The 5,710-nt window shown below is 34.1% G+C and overlaps 1 non-coding gene across 1 annotated transcript; it reads left to right on the forward strand.

Moving 5' to 3' along the window:
- Positions 1-4,560: 4,560 nt before the first annotated feature.
- Positions 4,561-4,632, forward strand: TRNAH-GUG (transfer RNA histidin (anticodon GUG)). The gene has a single exon. It is a non-coding gene; the product is annotated as a tRNA-His (tRNA).
- Positions 4,633-5,710: the final 1,078 nt, after the last annotated feature.

Genomic DNA, 5,710 nt, shown 5'->3' on the forward strand with positions numbered 1-5,710 from the left:
AACCAATTATGGAGAATAATACCTGGCCTTCTCCTATGGACAATATGGAAAGAAAGGAACAAGCGTATTTTCAAAGACCAAAGCACTCCTTTAGAAATCATTTGGGGCAACTTTTGTCTCAATCTGAAAGAGACCTTGGCGCTTCAATCTTGGCTTCCGGATGACTTCCCCATGCTGGAAAATGAGGCAGCCATTTGGGAAAACTGGAACATACAACTCCGTTAAGGAACTCCCACTCTCAAACCTTCAGAAAACATAAACATCAGAAAGCACTTATGGGCCCCCCCTCCAAGGCATAGTTTCAAACTCAACTTTGATGGAGCATCTAAGGGCAACCCCGGCAAAGCGGGATTTGGCGGCATTTTCAGAGATCATAAGGGTTCACCTCTCCTTATTTACTTCGACACCATTGGATGGGACACAAATAACTTAGCTGAACTGGAGGGTCTCTGGCAAGGAATACTCCTTTCCCAGCAACATGGCTTCCATCCTCTGGAGATAGAAGGTGACTCCCTAATCCTCATCAACTTGGCCAACCAACTTCTCAATGGGGCTCATGCGCATAAAATTGCCAACAGTTGGAGACTTGAAGCCAGACTGGATGCCATAGAAAAATCACTCAGCACCAACTGAGCAATCATATTCAATCATGTTAAGCGGGAAGGCAACAAGGTCGCTGACCTACTGGCCAACCTGGGAGTGGAAAATGGGCATTTTCTTCTCACTGGAGCTCTAGACATGATTCAGAATCATGATCAAGAACAGGTATGCAAAATTCTAGTCCAAAAGGATGTAGCTCCCCCGGATGCGGGTGCCACGCCAGGGTGTTAATGAGATGGGATAGGGGTGGGGCAAGGTGGGACGACACCTGCTTTCCCTGTACCGCACAGATAATTACCAGACGAAGGAAGAACCTCAGCATTTGGGGATCGCAGGGTTCCCTAGCTTCACCTCAAGTGGCTTTGATCCTCCCAGCCTGTCCTCCGATATGTCTATCGCCTCCGCACGCTGTGGACTACACTGGAACTTGGCTCTATTTAATGCCATAGTAATGGTGGGTGCTATTCGAGACACGACTGAGGGAGATAAATTTAGGCTCAGCCATGGGATTGCTAAGGAGCCTTTGTTGCTTTGTCAGTCTGGTTATGGTCTGTATGGTGCTGGCTCTAGTGGATTGAAAGGGGCGACTAAGCTGGAGCTAGGCTCTGGTAATCCTGAGGAGCTACCTCCGTCTATTCCGTGGTTTCTCTCTAGAGCCTCTGGCCCTCGTTTGGATGACTATTTGATTCGCCCATGCTCTGTCATGTGGTTGTTAGGCTTGTTTTTCATAGCGGCACTGCTGTTTTCATTATGCCCCGTCTTCGCCATAAAATGAGGTGCCGTAGGGGTACTCCTCGGCGTGCACCCTCCAGCCCGTCCTCCAATTCTCCCTCCCTCTCCAGTGAATTCATAGCCGGCCATTACCCTCGCACTCGTAGTGGGAGAGGGCGTCTTCATCTGCCCAACCATTACCCTGAGCCCTGTTCTCCAGACTCCACGTCTTCTCCCTCATTTGGCTCTGCGATTTCCACCTTCGATTGCTCTCTGAATCGTCCAAGGATTACAACTCACATTTCAGTGTTCTTTCATGAGGAAGCCTAGGTGGGAGAGTCTAGCTCACATCAGGAGGTCCCTGGCTCTGTCTCTGCGCCGAATCTGTTCTCTTTGCAGGCTCCAGAGGTTCAAGCTCGCAATGCTCTTGATGTGGTGATGGTGCTGACGGATCCTGGTCCTTCTGAAACTGAAGCTGCTTGTGCAAGGGATCTACCTGATTTTGGTTGGTGCAGAATTGTGGAAGAGCCTCCTGATGATTAGCTCGCTCTCTGTTGCTTTTGTTTCATGTCATGCAGCCCATAATAGTGGGAAAATTTTTGTTCAAGCTGATTCGTGGGTTCATCTTTGCACTATGGTTCAAAATCCAAGTTTTTGTGAATTTCTATAAGTTCTGTAATATCAAGAAGGCCAACACTTGTTCCCCTGCGTGGGATTTGATAACTGGTTCTCGACTAAGTTCTTTGTCATGGGCAGTGTTTCTGATATTCTCTGCCTCTCCTTCAGGGCAGTTGTTTTTTACTTCGGTCAAGATGTAATTTTACCCCTTTAATGTTAATAGAGTAATATTATTTAGGAAACAAAATATTAAGGTATCTGATTTGGTCTTTATTTAGACTAGTTCTATATTGTTCATACATTCTAGTCGTTTAATAAGAAATATCCGTTAACTAGGTTTGAGCATTGGAGATGAATGATATAATTGAGTTTAATGACCTTGCAAGAGACACTCATGGCAACTCTCTAATGTTTTAGAGATCTTATATATGTGACCTCAATGTTGCTAAGGATGCATTAATTTCATCATTTGGATTTCTTGGTTCTTGGTTTGGGTTTGGTTGTTCTAATTTTTCGTTTCATGATGGTGGGTTTGGATTATGATTAGGTTTCGTATTACCCAATTTCCCTACAATTCAATGCAATTATTGTGTTGAGGGTATTAATTTGGTTATTTTTTACAATTTTAAACCAAATATTAAAAAAAAAAACATTAGAATGCTTACATGGTTTCTAAAGACAAGGTATGATGTTGATTTGACACTCAAGGTTGTTTTGGAAGCAAGAATTTTGCTCAATGTCTTCCAAAAATAAGTCGTGTGTTCCCAATTGGGTAAAATATGGATTGTGGGCTAGCAACCTGATTGGTATTCTAGTTAGCAGCTCGAGTCTTGTCGATCCTAGACACTCAGGAATATCTGTGCATTCTTGGGAATACATACACATTCCTAATGGCCCAATTGCCATTTTGGGGGCATCATCTTCATGCACCATCCCAAGAGTGATTATCGTACCAATAAGAATGAGGCCACACTCTTCTAACTTATTAATGTATATGTTAAAAAAAGTAGAGGACAAGGGACACCCTTACTTTACTCAAATATTGTAGCCAATTTTTTTCAACTAATCCTCGATGATCTTAAACTTAACATTCACATTCCCATACAACCTTGTCACAATACTTTCAAATATAAAATTTATAATATAAAACAATCAAATAATATATCACTTTCAATAATTTAATATATGAAGACAATTTTTAATTTGAAAAAATATACATGGGGGAGATTTAAATATCAAGAGACACCAAGGAGATTGAGTAATCCTTTTAAGAATCATTTCTGAGGTACATGGAGACATTCATGATACTCTCAACTATATACAATCCAATAACATTAACTGGTAATCCTTTTAAGAATCATTTCTGAGGTACATGGAGACATTCATGATACTCTCAACTATATACAATCCAATAACATTAATTGGATTATCACTAATTTTTATTGTGTTATAGCCATAATTATCACAATTTTAAATTGATCAAATATGTAAGAGGAATTTTAACATTTTTTAAATATTTTAATAAATTTATTTTTTTCTTATATTTAATACATTTATTTTTAATATATATACTCAAAAAAAACAAATTATACCAACAATAAAATGATTATTAATTTATCATTGAATCAAACATCTATATTAATTGATAATATAAAATATAAAATTTTGATCTTCCATTTAAATGTTATTTTTTATAGTAATTGAGCACTCTCTATCCTAGTATTATAGAGATGTTGTAATATCCTTTAAACATTTTGGTTTAGTCAAAATAAAAGAAAAGAAAAGAAAATAATCCTTGGTTAAAATAAAAATAACTTCAAATTAAAATTATATATATAAGTTAATATATATATTTTTATTAATTTTTGTTGGGTAGTTAAGGTAAATATGACTTGATTGAGTTTCCAGTGGTTTTTGAGTTTCAAGTTTACGAGGACCTATGATATTCATGTGGAATATAGCCCATTTAAAGAAGGATGATCCCTCTCAACACTTGGCAGATCCCAAGTTAAGATGGATCTAGGTTGGTAATTAAATTAACCTAGATCCATCTTTTAGTCTATATTTACCAAGTATAAAAAGTGATCAAATCTTTTGAAGTGGAAACCTCTTTTAAAATGAAAAGAGATTTGATCACTCTTTACACTTGATATATCTAAAATTAAGATGAATCTAAACTAATCTACCTCCTAAATACCCAACAACTAGTAAATAACTTCCATGGCTAAATCATGAAATTTAAAATAGAATAAAATAAAAAAACAAAATTTTATATCTTAATCGATTATTAACCAGTATAAAATCAATATTTATTGAATTTACAGTTTTTATATATTTATAGTACAAATGGACGCAGTTAGCGGAGTAATAGAATAAATCAATCAATATTTAAAATATCTATGAAATTAAATTAATCCATATTTAAAAGTATTTATGAAATTTTCAATTATTAAAAAGTTGACGTAGATGGCGTATTAACGTATAAATTAATTATTATTCATATGCCCACAGTTGGGCTTGAATCCCGGACCAGAGGGAAAAGAGCCTTGTTGAAATAGGCGAACCATGGGAATGATTTAGGATTCAAGCAAAGCGTTTAAAGAAAATAATATTTCAAAAATAGAACATACAGTGGCTGTAGTTTAGTGGTGAGAATTCCACGTTGTGGCCGTGGAGACCTGGGCTCGAATCCCAGCAGCCACACGACAATTTAAGTTTTGTTTTAATTAATTAATGGTTTATATTAATGCAATAAAATGTATATAGTCATAAGCTTTATATCAGAAGGTAATATAATAAAATGTATATAGTCATACGTTTCATCATTAATTAATTGTTTGTAATCAAAACTCAGAGTTAATGTAACTAAAGAAAGTTTTAATTCAGAGTTAATGTAACTAAAGTTCTGAGTTAATGTAACTAAAGAAAGTTTTAATTCAGAGTTAATGTAACTAAAGTTCTGAGTTAATGTAACTAAAGAAAGTTTTAATTCAGAGTTAATGTAACTAAAGTTCTGAGTTAATGTAACTAAAGAAAGTTTTAATTCAGAGTTAATGTAACTAAAGTTCTGAGTTAATGTAACTAAAGAAAGTTTTTAAGTTTTAATTAATTAATGGTTTATATTAATGCAATAAAATGTATATAATCATAAATTTAAGCTTTATATCAAAAGTTAATATAATAAAATGTATATAGTCACAAGTTTTATCATTAATTAATTGTTTGTAATCAAAACTCAGAGTTAATGTAACTAAAGAAAGCATTAATTCAGAGGTAATGTAACTAAAAATTCAATATAATAAAATGTATATAGTCACAAGTTTCATCATTAATTAATTGTTTGTAATCAAAACCCAGAGTTAATGTAACTAAAGAAAGTATTAATTTAGAGTTAATGTAATTAAAGAAAGTTTTAATAGTGTAATACTTAACCGTAAATTTTAATTAATTAATAGTTTATATTAATGCAATAAAAGGTATATAATCATAAATTTAAGCTTTATATCAAAAGTTAATATAATAAAATGTATATAATCATAAGTTTCATCCTTAATTAATTGTTTGTAATCAAAATCCAGAGTTAATTTATAGACTAAAATATGATCAATTTGAATAAATTTAAACTTTTAAATAATAAATTCTTAAAGTTATCTGATATTACTTTAATAATATTATTATTATTTAAGTTAAAAAAATACAATTAAGTATTACAAAGTTAATTTATAAAAAAGTTTCAATTTGGTTTTCTTTTTCCATAAGAATACATGATTTTTTCGAGGAC

The sequence above is a fragment of the Pinus tabuliformis genome, chromosome 4_1 (genome assembly GCF_031772625.1).
Source record: "Pinus tabuliformis cultivar Carrire ecotype Pingquan chromosome 4_1, CPIR1, whole genome shotgun sequence".
Taxonomy (NCBI): domain Eukaryota; kingdom Viridiplantae; phylum Streptophyta; class Pinopsida; order Pinales; family Pinaceae; genus Pinus; species Pinus tabuliformis.